Here is an 18,324-nt window from a genome sequence, read left to right on the forward strand (position 1 = left end):
CTAGTGCATAGGCACATCACCCGAAGTGATCCAATTCTAAATCAGTGTGTCCAAAGAAAACCTGTCATCACTTTTAGAAGGGCACATTCGTTAAAGCGAGCATTGGTGAGCAACATGCTACCAACTGATAGAACATCCAAGGTTAATAAAACATGGCTAACCAGGAAAGATGGGTTATTAAATGCACGAAATGTAAGGCCTGTACTTTTGGCAAAAATACCAACAGTTATGTACCTGGCTTTGCAAATAAGGAGTATAAAATCAAAGGACAGTTCTCATGCAAAACGGAGTATGCTGTCTACGTGCTTCAGTGCCCTTGTGGCCTGAGATACGTAGGCAGCACAATCCTACAAGTGCACAAACGGGTGCTGCAACACCTGCGAGCCATAAAGAATGCGGATCAATCATATTCGGTTGCCTGTCATTTTAACCAGACACATAACAAAGATGTCAGTGGCTTGACATATTTTGTCATAGATGCTGTACCAGTCAACATTAGAGGGGGTGATCGTCAGAAAACCCTACGGACTAGAATCAAGCTACATCAGCCTTAATACGAAAACCCCCATGGGGTTAAATATGGAAGAAGACCTGTATACATATTTATAAATTATCCTCATGATCCGAATACACCCTTTTTTAATCATTTTAATTATTTTTTCTATTTTTTCTGTGTTTTGGTTAATTAATTTTCACTTGCACTTAGAAAAGTGAGGACAACCCGGTGTGATGAAATATGATAATTAAGAGCATATATCCAGGAGTATGTAATAAGTATGATAGAGGTTTTTGCGCACATGCGCGGCAATATACAAGATGTAACAAAAGAATAGTAATGGATTTTGACACATTAGATGAAGGCCCACTTGGGCATATCATCGCGTTGCAAAGAACATGGGTGTATGTGGCCCGTAAGCCAACATTGCTTTGGATCCTATGCCGTGAGGGCAGTGATTAGTCTCACTGGAGACATTGATGTTGATAATTGATTAGCGTTATGGCAATTGAATAGGCCATTTTAATGTCACCAAAATTGTTTGTTGTTAATAATTGTATATCCAACAATGCTTGAACCTCATATTCAGTAGCGAAAATGAGACTGATATATGGTATGACCAAAGAACTACGAGTATGTCTTCACTTTTCATTGTTGTAGTTTAATCATGTGACACGGAGCGTATGCACTAGTTTAAATGGTGGCAAAAACTTTATTGGAGTTGTTGGTGAACAAGCCTGCTGGGCAGGCGAAACGCGTCTGACTCTGTACAGCTGACATTAAAACAACTTTCCAAACGACACGGCGTCTACATTCCGTTTTTTCTGGAAATCGTATCATATATATATATATATATATATCTATACATCTATATAGTCACTTAAAAAACCATAGGTTTCGGGCACGTTATAGTTAGGTATTAGCATCTCAAATGACATCACTGATGACATCATCCAGTGAATGTGTGTTTTTCTGAAAATTACATATGTTTTATATATGTATATCTCAAGGTCGATGGAAGAATAAATGGGTATATAAGTGTCTAAATGGATGATTTGTTTTTGAAAAATTGATTGTATAACTGACTAAGTGTATCTTAGTGAATACATGGCTTAGTGAGTAATGTTTAAATATGTAAATATCTGTATCAGTCTCTCACTTTGTGTATAAGTGGATGCATGGGTTGGTGAGTAGCTACATGAGTGTCTATATAGGTTATTAGTTGGTTTTTTGAGTATCAATATTAGTGTCTGTATGGTTCGGTGGGGGGGTATTATGTAGTGCATAGGTGCATGAATGAGTGACTCACTGTTTGTATGTGATGAAGACAGCATGTGTGCAGGACTGTATGGGTGGATGAGTGTGTCCATGGGTGTGTTAGTGACTGAATGACTGTCTCAATAGTGTCTTTATGAGTAACTACATATGTTTTAATCTAGTATATGTGACTATTGGTGTATATAAGTGAGTATATGTGAGAGTGAGAGATTGGAAGAGTTCCTGTATGAATAGTTATGCGTTTCTATAAGTGATTGTTTAAAAGACTAAGTGTGGTGGTATTTGTATAACTGTATATGCAAGTAAATGGATGTTTGATTCTTTATTAGCATGAGTGACTGTGTGTGAGTAACTCTATGGATGAGTGGCGTTGTGTAACATGATGTATAGTTGTATGAGTACATATGATGAGTGAGTACATGTATGAGTGACTGTATAGGATTGTTGGTGAATGAGTGGATGTGTATGTGGATCTTAGAATTACTGAATAGGTTGATGTAACTGGTATTGGTATGTCCATTGTTTTGAAAATTTTAGTTTCTATTTTTGAATGTGTGTATCAAAGGTTATATTGGGGGAGAGGAGGTCTGCCACTCTATCACAAAGATGATGTCATGAGTGATGTCATATGTGACGTCATCAGCAGTGCATTGCGGGTGCGCGAGTTATAGTTAGCTGAACTTACTATAGCGGGGTATTTTCAATGGTTGTGTACGATAGAAAAGTCCAGCTAACTATAGAGCCCCTGAAACCTATGGTTTTTTCACTGAATTTCAAAGGATTTTTAAATGCTAATTTCTAACTATGCCTACAGAGATAGGACCTGTGAAGAAAGAAGAAAAAGAAATGCAGAAAGAAGCACAGAAGTCCTCAAAGACCAAGAAAAGTGCAGGAAGAAGGATAACGTGCAGAAAGAACTAACAGAAGAGCAGAAATAAGCCTTGTTGCAAAATCATCCTGTACCCTCAACTTTTTCAGACGGATACTGGTGGTAACTGAGTCTGACTAACCAGTCCTAGAGCCAGTGCTATGTTAAAAGACACTCAGAATACAGTGAAAACACCTACATACACTAGGGAACACTATGCGTTGGGGTCCCCCTGTGATGACCTCCTCTGTAAGCCCCTAGTATATAATAGGGCAGGGGATTAAAACTACCTCTTAAAACGAGCCACAGGGCGTGTTTGCACAAGTCACCTCAAGCCCCGTCCCCTCCCTTCCCCACTGTGTAAACACGCCCTGTGGCCGTTTTAAGTTGGAAGATTAAGTCCCCTTGAATCCTAAGGGTCCCTAAGGTCCAACTAGACCACTAGGTATCTCCAGTAAGCGCCACAGAGCTGCGTTGCATAGAGATGTAAAAAGGGGCGTGGCCTCAGAACATCTGTCTGCAACGCAGCTCCCTGGCGCATACTGGAGATACCTGTTGGGCTATTTGGCCCTCAGGGACCCTCAGTATTGAAAAGGAATTAATTCCCCAACTTACAACTGGCCAGGGGGTGCGTTTGCAGAGTGCTTCAAGGAGGGGGCGTGGCCTCCGGCGCGATGCCGGTCTTTTATTTATTTTATTTTTTTAAGAAGGAGGGCTGTGTGGCCCCCCTTCTTTTTCTAATTTACTGGCCCTGGGGACCCCATCCCCCAGGGCCTGCACCCTAATTTTTTTTGTTGAAATTTTTTTTTTCGAAGGGGGGCCACGTGGCCCCCCTCCCAAGGCCTTAATCGGCCCCGGGGACCCCAACCCCGGGTCATGGCGTTTTTTATTTTATACTTTAGGAGGGGGGCTGCGTTGCCCCCCCTCCTCAGGCCACTTATGGCCCCGGGGACCCCATCCCCCGGGGGCGGCCTTTTTTTTTTTTTTTAATATATTTATAGAAACACCTAGGACATGCTGGACAAACCGTATGTACCTATAACCATGACGATTTGCGTGATATTCATTAAAAGGCGACTATGCATACAATGAATCCACGTGGAATGTATTTACACCGCTAGTGAAGCTCTGACATGTCTGACGCCCTACCGTGCCTAATCCCGGTGCCACCACCGGTGGGTACTCCAAGTAGACACCCTTGTCGTTTATTTATACAAACCTGGGTAGCTATTGACGGGCACATTTAATACACACGCACACCAAGCCATTCAAAGGGGATTCGACAAAAATTCAACTAACTATGCAAGAAACCCCCCCTCATGGTTAATAAAACACACATCCACCGCCGAATGTGTAATACTTTTTATTTTACTCTCTGGAAAGGAGACAAACCTCACTTGAGTCACAGCATGCTCCTGGCTGAGTCCAATGCTGTGTTACACCCACCAGTGCCCGCCGAGTGCCACACACCTCTGTGTTGTATTCCACAAGCTAGTGCATATGCTATGACACTCTCTAGCCCATGTGCACTGTAACACCACCCCGTGAATATGTCATGCCACACTTGCCTTCACGCGGGTTATATTGCCCCATCTAACGTGCCTTCCTCGATGCATATGTTATAACGCACAGTGCTATGCCATACATATTACAATCTGGGATCCATATGTTTGTCACAGTGCATATGCAACGTTACACTCCCCTGCACATATTTTATATTACAACTTTAGAGACTAGTTGGGTTACACAACACTGCCCTGTGCATATTGCACTCCAAGGCGCATATCGCATAGCAAGCGCTAGTGCCTGTGCTATCTTGCGCTCTCCAATGAATCTGTCATTGCGCACAATGTATTGCATATTATATTTCTCGCCCAGGTTCATCTTATATCACACTTTTTGGTGCATAGTTTATACCAAATACTATATCTTTCATTTTCAATCGTGCTCTCAGGACTATGTTCTATATAACACTGCGTCCACGTACCCTTTTCACAGGCATTACATTTTGCGATGGGGGTGGAGGGCCAGGGGGTGTTTCTGCCAAGTGAGCCCGGAGTCAGTCACAAACGTCCTCTTCCTGAATAAAAGTGAGATTATGCTGCATACTTGTTCATATTTTAAGTAGTTCGCACACACACATTTTAAAAACAATAAAGTTCCTAATACCCACCTTCTCTGAACAGTTAGCTTGCTGCCCCATCCACCTCCTCCCTATCCTCTGTTGTCTGAATCCATGGACTAGCCTCCTCCCTCCTGCCATGCATGGTCTGATGTGCTGCCACTGCCCTCCATTTAGCATGATGTACCAGTCCACTCCTCCTGCCCTCCATTGCCCAATTCTATGGCCCATCATTGACCTACTGCTTACCCTCTGTCCTTAGCTTGCTGCCCCTATTCTCCTTCCCCCTGCCCTCCGATGTCTTTGTGCATGCTCCTGCTCCATCCTTTTTGCCCACCTTGTTCCATGGACCTGCCACTCCTATCTACTCTGAGTGTTCTGTTGAGCTGCCACTCCCCTCCCACCTGCCTAGCATTGTCAGATGACTGTAACATGTCCCTGCTTCCTCCACCCTGCCTGTCCACATGCCATGCCCCTATCCCCTTCCTCCTGTCCTCCATGGTCTATTTTACTGCCACACCCTTCTGCCCTCCCTGGTCTGTTGTGCTGCAACTGCTCCTCCTGCCTGCCCTGCGCTGTCTGTTGTGAGGCCCCTTCCCCTGAACTCTCTTGTCTGTGCCCAGGTCCTGACCCTCCCTTCTATCCTCCATCAATCAATCAATCAATCAATCATGGCATTTATATCGCGCACTACTCACCCAGAAGGGTCTCAAGGCGCTTGAGGAGCGGGGTCTGCTACTGCTCGAACAGCCAGGTCTTGAGCTGTTTCCTGAAGGCGAGGTGGTCCTGGGTCAGCCGCAGGTGGACGGGCAGGGAGTTCCATGTCTTAGCCGCAAGGTAGGAGAAGGATCTTCCTCCGGCGGTGGCTCTCTGGATGCGAGGCACGACGGCGAGGGCGAGGTTCGCCGATCGTAGCTGGCGGGTGGGCGTGTAGAAGGTCAGGCGGTCGTTGAGGTACCTTGGGCCCAGGTCGTGGAGGGATTTGTGTGCGTGGGTGAGGAGTCTGAACGTGATCCTCTTGTTGACAGGGAGCCAGTGTAGCTCTCTCAGGTGGCTCGAGATGTGGCTGCGTCGGGGGACGTCCAGGATGATTCGGGCGGAGGCGTTCTGGATGCGCTGGAGTCTCTTCTGAAGCTTGGCTGTTGTTCCGGCGTAGAGGGTGTTTCCATAGTCCAGTCTGCTGGTGATGAGGGCCTGGGTGACCGTCTTCCTCGTCTCGGTCGGAATCCATTGGAAGATCTTGCGGAGCATGCGGAGTGTGTGGAAGCAAGATGAGGAGACGGCGTTGACTTGTCTGGTCATCGATAGGGAGGAGTCCAGGATGACGCCCAAGTTGCGTGCATGGTCTGTTGGCTTGGGTGCGGTGCCTAGGGCTGGGGGCCACCAGGAGTTGTCCCATGCGGAGGGCGATGGTCCCAGGATGAGGACTTCTGTCTTGTCCGTGTTCAACTTTAGGCGGCTGTTGTTCATCCATTCGGCGACGTCTTTCATCCCTTCGTGGAGGCTCGCTTTGGCGGTGTCGGGGTCTTTGGTGAGGGAGAGGATCAGCTGGGTGTCATCGGCGTAGGAAATGATGTTCAGGTTGCGATTGCGAGCGATGGCAGCTAGTGGTTTCATGTAGATGTTGAAGAGAGTGGGGCTGAGCGATGATCCTTGCGGGACGCCGCAGATGACTTCGGTGGCCTCCGAGCGGAACGGCGGGAGGCGTACTCTCTGTGTTCTTCCGGAGAGGTATGAGGTGATCCAGTCCAGGGCCTTCCCTTGGATGACGGTGTCGTTGAGGCGTTGGACTAGGGTGCGGTGGCAGACAGTATCGAATGCAGCGGAGAGGTCTAGGAGGATGAGTGCCGCTGTTTCACCATTGTCGAGCAGGGCTCGGAGGTCGTCAGTGGCTGCGATGAGGGCAGTCTCGGTGCTGTGATTGGCTCTGAATCCGGACTGCGATGGGTCGAGGGATCCGTTCGTCTCAAGGAAGGCGGCCAGTTGCTTGTTGACGACCTTTTCGATGACTTTGGCCGGGAAGGGAAGGAGCGAGATGGGGCGGAAGTTCTTGAGGTCGGTCGGGTCCGCTGTTGGTTTCTTCAGTAGTGCGCTGAGCTCGGCGTGCTTCCAGCTCTCCGGGAAGGTGGCTGTGTTGAAGGAGGTGTTGATGATGTCTCGGAGGTGGGGTGCGATGGTGGGAGCCGCTTTGTTGAAGACGTGGTGGGGGCATGGGTCGGTCGGAGATCCGGAGTGGATGGTGTTCATCATGCTTGTCGTGTCTTCGGGGGTCACCTCGGTCCATGTCTGGAGGATGGCGGATGGGTGCGTAGGTTCGATCGATGGATGCGGGGGTTGAGCGCCGAAACTGTTGTGGATGTCGGCGATCTTGCGGTGGAAGTACGAGGCGAGGGAGTCGCAGAGGTCCTGTGAGGGGGTGATGTCGTTGTTGCTGGGGTTGGAGAATTCCTTGACGATGTTGAAGAGCTCCTTGCTGTCATGGGCGTTCTTGTCCAGTCGTTCCTTCAGAGATTTCTTCTTTGTGGTGCGGATGAGCTGGTGATGTCTGCGGGTGGCGAGTTTGAGGGCGGTCATGTTGTCGGCGGTCTTGTCGAGGAGCCAGGCCTTCTCGAGGGTGTGGCAGGCCTTCTTGGAGTCCTTGAGTTCGTCGGTGAACCAGGGAGCCTTCTTGCTTCTGGGCCTGGTGAGTGGGTCCTTCAGTGGGGCGAGGTAGTCAGCACTTGTGGTCAGCCACTGCGTGAGGTTGCAGGCTGCTGTGTTAGGGTCCGTTGTCCTGACGGGTGGGTTCTGGCTGAGGGAGGTGGCGAGCTGGTCGGCGGTGATCTTGCTCCAGTTCCTGTGGGGATCCTGCTTCGGGTGGTGGTGGACCGTGTTCTTTGCGAAGCTGAAATGGACGCAGCTGTGGTCGGTCCAGTGGAGTCCGGTGGAGTGACTGAAGGAGACGTGCTTGCTGGAGGAGAAGATAGGATCGAGCGTGTGGCCGGCGTAGTGGGTGGGGGTGTTGACCAGCTGCTTGAGTCCGAGGTTGGCGAGGTTGTCCAGCAGGGCGGTGGTGTTGAGGTCGTTGTTGTTCTCCAGGTGGAAGTTGAGGTCCCCGAGGAGGATGTAGTCGGTGGAGGGGAGGGCGTGTGGGCTGATGAAGTCCGTGATGTCATCGCAGAACTGTGCGCGCGGTCCCGGGGGTCTGTAGATGAGGGTGCCTCTGAGGGTCGTCTTGGGGTCGGTGTGGATCTGGAAGTGGAGGTATTCAGCGGCGCTGAATGTGTTGATGGAGTCAGTCGAGATGCAAATGGTCCTCTTGTGTACGATGGCGATGCCTCCTCCGGTCTGGTTGATGCGGTCCCTCCTGATGATCTTGTAGCCGTCCGGGATGGCTATGGCGATGTCTGGGGCTGAGGAGGCGTTCATCCAGGTTTCCGTGAGGAAGGCGACGTCTGGAGATGCGGTGTCGAGGAGGTTCCAGAGTTCCACGGCGTGGCGGTGGATGGAGCGGGTGTTGAGCATGATGCACTTGAGGTGGTTGTTGCTTCCAGTCTTGGCGGGTGCGGTGCAGGTTCGGAGGCAGGAGAAGTTGCAGGATCGGCAGACGAAGGGTCCATGGGTGCGTCGCGGGGATGCTTGGTAGCATCCGGGGGCTCGGGCGGTGTTGAGTGCGATGAGTGCAGCGAAGTTGTAGGTCCTGCGGGGGGGCTGGCGGGCACGGGAGCCAGGGGGTCTGGCACTGGGCGCGGTCCAGGCGCGGACGGGCGCAGACGGGCTTACCTTTGGCGCACATAAGGCGCGCCCGCTGCACGCGTCCGCTGCGCGGTCGCTCAGGGGGCGTCATAAGTAAGGAGCCGGGGGGGAGGAGCAGCTGGGAGGCGGGAGCGGGGTGGCCAATGGGCAGGGAGGGGAGGCGGGACTGCAGGCGGAGGCGGGAGCAGGAAGGAGGAGACCGGGGCAACGGCGGCGGGAAAAACGGAGGGGAAGTGACCGGGACAGCGGCGGCGGTCAGCGGGCGAGGAAGGGGCAGCAGCGGCAGGCAAAGAGCGGCAGGCGGTACCTAAGAGGCAGCAGGCAGCAGGCAGAAGGCAGCGGCGTGGAGGAGGTAAGTGGCGTCAGTCAGCAGTCACAGCGGTAGGCAGGCGCCAGGCAGCGGCAGGCAGGCAGGCGGCAGAGCAGTGGAGGAGGAGCGACCGGCTGTGGGGTCCTTGGTCCATGGTCCTTTGTGCATGCCCCTGCACCCTCCTTCTTGCCCATCATAGCCATTGTGCTGCCACTAACCCTCTCGCTTGCCATGCATGGTCTTCTGTGCTGCCATGGCCCCTCCCACCTTCCCTGTGTGGTCAGCTAGCTGCCCCTGACCCCCTCCCACCTTCCCTCCATGGTCTGTGTGTATGCCATCATAGTCTCACTGTTGCTCTCCATGGTGTGTCTTGTTTCTAGTGCCCATCCTGCCTGACCTCCATGGTCCTCTTGCTGCTCCTGCCCTGCCCCCTTTGCCCCCAGCCATCTGTTTCCATGTGCAGACCCCTATTCCCTCCCTCCTGGCTTGTCTGTTCCATTGTAATGCCCCTGATCCGTCCCTCCTGCCCTTTATGGTCTGTTATGCTGCAGCTTTCTCTCCTGTCTGTTCATTATGGTCAGCTAGCTGCCATTGCCTCTTTTCCCTCTGTTCTCTGTTGTCCACATGCATGGTCCTGTCCCGTCCCTATTGCTTTCTATGGATTGTTGTGCTGCACTCCCGTCCCGCATGCCCTCTGTGGTGTATTGTGCTGCTGCAAACCCTGATGCCTGCCCTGTAGGGTCAGTTTGGTGCACCTCTCCATGTCCCTCTTGTCCTCTGTTGTCCGAGTCCATGTCCCTACCCCAATCCCTCCTGCCTACCATGATCCAATGTACCATACTTGCGAACATTTTGAACTTGGTAAGAGGGAGATTTTGAAAAGAAACTGGGGTATTGATTATCCCCTTTGAGTTACATTGAAAAAGAGGAGATTGTAAACAGGAGACAGATCAAATAAAGCCCATTTGAGCTTAAAAACATTGGACGTTTCCTGGCTGAAACGGGTCTGTTGGCATGTATGGTTGTACTACCACTGCCTCTTCCTTCTGCCCACAATGGTCTATTATATTGCCACAGCCTCTCTTGCCAGTCCTGTATTGTTGGTTTGTTGCCCCTGTCCCCCTTTCCACTGCCCTCCATAGTCTGTTGTGCTGCCACTGCCCTTCCTGCCTGCCCAGTGTTGTCAAATTGTTGCCTCTGCACTCTCCTACCTGCCTTCAATTTTCAGAGTCCGTGCCCCTGGCCTCTGCCTCTCAACAGTATCCCAATGAACAACTAGATTGCTAACATTCTATATTTATTTCAAAAGTGTGGAACGCCTGACGTCATCTTGATGTAATCAAAACTGTAATACCTAGAGCATTTCCTTTAGAAATTACATATATGAGAGGGTCTTATTTGCATCAAAATTATGGTTAGTGCTCTAAAAAACTAAAATGAGGACATATTTTCAGATTTTTCAAATAGCGACAAAGAACTTTTAAATTATTTGTAATCTTTGTTTTTTTATCCAGTTGACCACTTGATTAAATGTTGCACCTAGGGGAGAGGATGTGGTGTTACTTCCAGAGCTGCAGACTTTGCAACTGGGGAACCAGGTTGGAGTTTCTGCTTCAGCTCGACATTCTGTGATTCTGGTCAAATCACTTAGTCTCCCCATGTCTACAACCAAAATGAATTTGTTCTTGTGTGATGTAACCAATGCTCATGTAAAGCACTCCAATACCTGACAAGTCTGCACTATATAAAACTGCAAATACACAAAAAATAAGTGTTTTGCACACTTCTGTCATTGGGCTACATGTGGGCTACATCTGGGTGATATTTGGGCTACATTTGGGCTCTTTTGTCTCTGGCGGCCATCTTGGGAGATTTATTTGTTATGATGTTTCCTAATTTCCTCATTTACTGCAGTCTCCTCAGTAGGAAATACTTTCAGTTTTTTACTTTGGTTCCATCAAGAAGGCATTCAGATGTGTCACACATTTGCCATAAATTCAGAATGTTAGCACTCTAGTTGCTCATTAGATCACTGTAGTAAAGCTACTGCTCACCAGGGAAGTCTGCTGCTGGTATTGAAAGTGCATGTTTCAGTCTGCATGTCAGAATTTTTTAATGAAATAGAAGAGGATTTGAGAAGTCAAAATGTGCCCTAATTTTTCTTTCTGCAGCACTAATCATAATTTCTAGGCAAAATGAACCCCCTCATTTTGTTCCTTTGTAAATTAAATGTTTTAAGAGTTACCACTTTATTCCACTCACTGACCTTGTTGGATGTACAAGTTTTACTGAGAATGTCAGACTTCATTCTCACATGACTGAGAAAGATAATGTGAATTTACAGAAAATATGCTCTCAGTTTAGCTGATAGATCACCTTCCAAACCTCTGTGGGAAAATAGTTTTCTCTCAAACATGATTCTTGATATCACAGCAGAAGGATTTTTCACATGATAAAATCACCTTGGAACACACCACAATTCCTAAAATGAGTATGGTACCATCAACAAATGATTTATAATGTAACTAAAGTCTTAAATCCTTCTATTAACTGCAATACTTTTTAATGAGGTGCTATCATGTATATTGGTCCCAAGATGGCTGCCAACACTTCTTGGATAAAGTACTGACAGCCAATCCGATCTCACGATGAGATGTGTGGTTAGGCTCCGCCCAGATATATCTATCTTTTTAACTCTAATTTTCTCAGGAACTACTGAACGGATTTACACCATTTAAGCAAAAGGCACGAGTCTGAACTGAGGACTACCTCTTTGCCAAATTTGGTGTAACTCCGTTCAGCAGTTCGGGCTGTAGCTGCGTCAACAGGTCCTGTGGAAAAATGCATGGGAAAAACGAGTTTTGGGGCCACCCTTTTTTCTCGGCCCCCGCTTGACGAATCACCGTGAAGTTTTCAGGATAGGAGCTGACCGGAGCTGGCCAAAAGTTTGGAAAAGTTCACGAAGATTTGTCAATCGGCGCCAACGTTATTCTAAATAGAATATTGCGGATTACCTATGGAAAATAGGTCCCAACTATAACTACCTACTGGCGACTGCCAGTCGGTAATATATATATCTATATACGAGACGTAACTGGCCCATAATATTGGATGATCCAGTTATAGGACAGTATCTGCCTAAGAAACCGTCAATTTCGTATAGAAGGACTGCCTCTATGGCGGATGCTCTGGTTTGTAACAATCCAGAGGATCATAACACTGGATCATGGTTATCTGCTAGGAAGGGGTTCTTTAAATGCAGCAATTGCAAGGCATGCACATTTGGTACCAACAAAACACAGTATTGCACAGCTTTCAACCAGGTTCCCCGATTTATTACTCCGCACCTAACGTGTAAGACCGAGTATGCGGTCTACATTTTAGAATGCAGCTGTGGGTTAAAATATATTGGAAGTACCAAATTAGCGGTCCATAAGAGAATTTTGCAACACACGAGCGATTATCAATAATGACCCAAGCTATCCTGTCGCTAGACATTTTAAAGAATGTCATGAGAGTAACCTCTCTCATTTGCAATATTATGTGGTGGATGCAATTCCACTGGATAAGAGAGGAGGCAACAGGGAAGCCTAATTAAGAAGGCTAGAAACACATTATAGTTTGGAGTTAGATACTAAATATCCGGGGGGCCTAAATACGTCTGAGGACCTTTATACGTTTTTGTGAGGAACTCATACACCGTATCAAAACTAGCAACACAGGGTCAGTTCATTGGTTACAAGAAACACCCTTCCGTAACATTGTTTACAAACGAATGAAATCGCACTGAAACATAAGTGAACTTGTGGCACATATAAATTATATCCCTTCAACAAATTTATTATAACAACAAAAAATGTATCTTTTTAATATATGAAAATCCAATCAGATCATAAGTTTCACTTGTTTCTTATGAACCTAGCAAAAATATGGGACAAATATTAGCTTTTTAACCCCTTCAGTGCCCATGACGAGCTGGACTCGTCATGGGCCGCGGTGGCGCTGTGCCCATGACGAGTCCAGCTCGTCATAGACCCCGCCCGCTAATTCAACGGCCGGCACAGGGCGGGGAAAGGGGCGGGCACAGAAGGGGTTAAGTAAAATTGACATTTTCAGTATAGTTTTTATGTGCATGGTTTGTATATATAGCAAATTTTATGCAATAATTTATTGATGGAAGAGATTTTATGATTGAGTTGTATTTAAGATATTGTATGTGTGTATTTATATATTTATGTATTTATATATTTATATGATTATTTAATTACATATTTATATCTACAACCATGGGAATCAATTATGGAATTAATTTGATCGATCCTACCATTCAATATTGCTCATTTGCACAGGCGAATATTTGCACCCAATGACCATACCCACAGTGATAATTTCCTAACATATTGATGAAGACATGTTGTCAATACAAATAGATAATATGGGTATGTGTCTAAGCAAACAAATGTTATAATGATAAGACATGTATATGCACTTTATTTTCGGGTAATTTTAAGGTTTTAATCAAATTTTTTTGCACAAGTATTAGGTAAATTTGGTTTTGAAATCATGGTGATGTAATTTTAGAAATATGTACATTTCAAGAAATGAATTTTATTGCATTTATGCCGTGAATTTCCAAATGGGAGTGAAAAGGATAATTAACTGCTGGATATAAAACTTTTGGAAATGTATAAATATTTTTGAAAATGGAATTCCCAAAATTTATGGGAAAATATGCATTTACGCAATATATTATGCAAATGTTGAAAGGAGCAGGAGGAGAGAAAAAACACAAGTTTGATTATTAGTATTTCATCTATGTCCATTGTAAATTGTAACAGTACTGACACTTTAAATGTAGCACAGGAAATCCCAAACGCTGTCATGTGATCAAGGCAGGCGACTGCCGAAACGCGTTATGGCGAGACCTAGTTGCGGTCAATAAAATAGAATTTGCACTTACTTTTGGGTCCGCTCTTGATTGTCTGCAGCAGACGACGAAGGATGCGAGTTGTGGCAATATATATATATATATATATATATATATATATATATCAATCAAACCAAAGGTGCCTGTCGTAAGAGGGCCCACACAGGTAAGTGTCCATACGCCAAACATTTATTGGAAGAACAGTACAGGTTCAGTTGCACAGCATGCCTAGTCATTCATAGAGTCCTGCCCAACGCGTTTCATGCTTAGCACAGCTCTTCCTCATGGACTGCGGGCACTTTGCAAGCAAAAATGTATGTGTATATATATGTGTGTATATATATGTGTATCCACATCAGCTGTGAATCAGGAGCTAATACATGACCCACAGAGGAAGACGAATAATTTTTTGTTACAATTTCAGTTGATGAATCAAACCAGGACAGAATTTCAACAAGATCTAGGAATACAAAGGGGCAGAGGACGAGGAGGCAGAGGACGAACAAGAGGAACAGGAAGGCAAAAGAGAGGAGGAAGAGGCGCAGACAAAGCTCCGGTGAGAATGGAGACAAGGGGCAGGAAACAGCAAATATGACTGTAGTGAACCTTTCCTAAAGACCTCTTTCCATTGAAGAAACTGAGACTCTCTCTAGGATTGTCCTTTTGCCCATCCTCGAACATGAATTATGCCCAAACAAGGATTGATGTTTTTCTCTTCTCTAGAAAGCTCAAATTGAAGAAGTGTTTTAATACACGTCCACCTGGAAGGACAGTCAACATCACACCATGTGAAGTGAGTAATTTGAATATTGCTGACATTGAGATGTTACAGATACTTAATACTTTGAGTGACAATAATACTGCTGATCGCAGTATACCAGAAAATGTGGAAGTATGGGGGGGAGGAGTTGGACATCAACCCTGGTAGTAGTTTCAAACCCAAATCTGTATTCCTTCCCAATGTGCAATGTGATGCCATAGATGTATTTGAAAAAGGTGTTTTGTCGGATCTAAATAAGTTAAGGTATACCAAAACTCCCTGCAATAGAAAAAAACTAACCTTGACACAAATCAAAGCTATGGAAAATCTCAAAGCTGACAGCAACATTGTAATCCGACAGTCGGATAAGGGAGGCAATGTCGTTGTCTTGGACAAACACAAATACATAGCGGAAGGGATCAGACAATTGAGTGATGTAAACTGTTACTGCAAATCCAATATGGCAGACATTTTAAAATCCAATGTGAGTTATAGAGAATTATTAGTTGAATGGAGGGAGAGGGGACTATTGGAGTGGGAGGAATTTAATTTTTTGTACTGTCCCCACCCTAAGATTCCCATCCTCTATTTACTTCCTAAACTCCATAAGACCTTATCTGACCCCCCAGGGAGACCTACTGTCTCTTCAATGGGTTCTCTACTGGAGAATACATCTAAGTTTATTGATCATTATCTCAGACAGTATGTTGTAGCTCTCCCCTCATATCTAAGAGATACTACACATTTCCTTACAGTGATTGATGGTATCCATTGGGAAAACAGCTACACCCTAGTGACCCTGGATGTGAGTAGCCTCTATACCAGTATTCAACACAATCTAGGCATACAAGCTATCCAACACTTCCTAAAAACACGATCTATTTCACTGCTGCATCACTCACAAATGATTACAGACATGATTCAATTTTGTCTTGTTAACAACTTTTTCATTTTCAATGATACCATCTACCGGCAGTCACAGGGTACTGCGATGGGCACTTGCTTCGCCCCCAGTTATGCGAACTTGTTCATGGACTGGTGAGAGGAGCAAGTGGTCTCGCAGATGACTGAATTTGAGAACAATGTAACCCTGTGGCTGCGGTACATTGACGATATCTTTTTCATTTGGTGTGGCAATGAAAGTTCAGCCAAGGACTTCGTTGACAAATTGAATGTCAATGGATACAATCTTATCTTGACTGAACATATCAGCAAAAGTTCTATGGATTTTTTGGACGTATCTCTTGAAGTCAAAGGGAATGTGTTGGAGACTAGATTGTTTTGCAAAGAAACTGCCGGCAATAGTATTCTCAGTGCCAGCAGTGCCCATCCACAAAATCTTATTTACAGTATACCCTACGGTGAGCTTTTGCGCACCAAAAGAAACTGTAACACTACTGATGCGTATAAAACTGAAGAGGCTACCATGTGTAAACGTTTTAAGGAAAGAGGCTACAGTGACAAAGCCATCGGGGAAGCTCGCTCTAGGGTTGAAAGAGTCACTAGAAATGAACTTTTGCACCCCAGAAGAAAAACAGTTGAGGGTGATGATATAAGATTCATTACCACATACTCAGGGCAGGCGAACGAGGTTCGCAGAATCTTTGACAAACACTGGCATATACTGCTTACAGACGAACATCTGAAGCGAAATCTTGGCAGTAATCCTCAAATTACATTTAGGAAGTCGTTCATTGAGAGATGAACTTAGTCACAACTATGTAACTGAGACCGGACAGAGTGTTGTCAAAGGCAAATCAGGCTTTAAGTGCTGTAGAAAATGCAAAGCATGTAAGGGCAGCTTTGATTGTGACAAAATCACAATACCTAACTCAAGAAGAGAGTTCTTAATAAGGAAGAACTTGACTTGCAATACTACATATTGCATTTATGTACTGGTCTGTCCTTGTACGAAGTGGTATGTGGGAAGTACCAAACACCCAGCTAAAAAGAGAGTACTGGAACATATGCGGGCTATTAAGAATAACAACAGACAATACCCAGTAGCCCGTCACTTTCATTCAGAACATTTTCAAGATGTAACTTTACTTCGTATGGTTGTCATTGATTCAGTAGATCTGGGAGTCAGAGGTGGAAACAGAGAACTGACACTTAGACAATTGGAGTCTAGGTATATTATTGATTTTGAAAGTCTGGTACCCAAAGGTCTGAATTCGAGTGAGGAGCTGGCAATTCACCTACAGGAGAAATAATGATCTGATGACTGTCATGAAGAAAAAGTAGTTGTTAGTAATTATATTTTTATCTTTTTTTTGTTCCAGGTGGTGATCTTTATGTATTTGTGAGAAATGTATGTGGCCACAGATATTTTCACTTATCATGAAAGACTGAGAATTTTGGATCTAAGAATCATGTTTCAAGTATTCCCATTTGGGCAGCAATTATGAATGATTTGTGACAACTGCTCTATAGCCCACTGGGGCTTTTTGTCTTTTGTCTTATATTTACAATTGGACTTATGATATTATTCACTTGTGATGTTGCATTTTCAGCCCACTAGGGCTCTATGTGTCATTGTAACTATTTGCAGTCATTATCATGAAATGCGTCAAATAGTATTATTGCTTTAAACCCACTTGGGTTTTTGTAAGAATATGTCACAATTAAGAGTCTGCATATTATTTAACATAGAGCAATGTCACTATTTTATAGGAAGCCAGTATGTATATTTTGTAGGATGGGCTGTGGGAGACACATTCATGAGCGGTATTCACCTATATTGATTCTTACTTGTACACATTACAAGATGGCCGCCACAGTATTGGGTCCACACTGGGTGTTTAAGCGTCCTTTGCTTATTTCTGTAAATAAGGTATTTAATCATGTTGACATGTAGTGTTGATTAACGTGATCAAGGCGTAAAGCCGAAACGCGTAGTTCTTTGCTTGCCATTAAATACGGTATTATTGACAGCACACGAAGGCGTCTGAGTGGTTCCTGTTCATTACAGAAACTTTTGTGGTTGATGTGTGTGTGTGTATATATATATATATATGTGTGTGTGTGCGTGTGCATATATATGTGTATATATATGTGTTGTGTGCATGTGTAGTGTATGTGTATATATATATGTGTAGTGTATGTGTAGTTTGTGTATGTGTGTGTATATATGTCTGTGTATATATGTGTCTATATATGTCTATATATATGTGTCTATACATGTGTGTATATGTGTGTGTCTGTATGTGTGTGTATATATGTGTGTGTGTGTGTGTCTGTGTATGTCTGTGTGTCTGTGTATGTGTGTGTATATATGTGTATGTATGTGTGTGTGTGTATATATGTGTGTGTGTCTGTGTATGTATGTTTGTGTGTATATGTGTGTGTATGTGGATGTGTGTATATATGTGTGTGTATATATATGTGTGTGTGTGTGTGTATATGTATATGTGTGTGTGTATATGTGTGTGTGTATATATATGTGTGTATATATATGTGTGTATGTGTGCATACAGAGATATGCAGTAATCAGGCTGTGTTGTCAGATGGACTGAACATTACTGACAACACAGCCTGATTACTGCATATCTCAAGAGCTCTCAGGACTGCATTGATTCCACATTCCAAATGGAATCTTCACTCATGATGCTTTTTGAAAATTCAGCTGTCATCTGTGCAGCCACAGAGCAAACCATCTAGTACTACCTGAGGAAGGCGGAAGCTGAAACGTTGTAGTGGAAATATATTTTTGTTCTTTGGCGAATCTATCTGTTTGAGTCACTTCTTACTTGGATATTTTATTTCTTTGTGACTCATTGTATCCTTTGGGATCCAGATTTTTGCCCTGGCTGGCTGTTGTTTTCTTGT

At 45.1% G+C, this 18,324-nt stretch overlaps 1 long non-coding RNA gene across 1 annotated transcript in view; it reads left to right on the plus strand.

Annotated features, from left to right (window-relative positions):
- Positions 1-17,431, plus strand: part of LOC146769068 (uncharacterized) — a 63,361-nt gene extending 45,930 nt beyond the window's left edge. The window contains exons 3-4 of the long non-coding RNA XR_014976503.1: positions 14,161-14,529; positions 16,779-17,431. This is a non-coding gene — a long non-coding RNA (uncharacterized LOC146769068). The remainder of the gene's footprint in view (positions 1-14,160; positions 14,530-16,778) is intronic.
- Positions 17,432-18,324: the final 893 nt, after the last annotated feature.

The sequence above is a fragment of the Triturus cristatus genome, unplaced genomic scaffold, assembly GCF_964204655.1.
Source record: "Triturus cristatus unplaced genomic scaffold, aTriCri1.1 SCAFFOLD_141, whole genome shotgun sequence".
NCBI lineage: Eukaryota > Metazoa > Chordata > Amphibia > Caudata > Salamandridae > Triturus > Triturus cristatus.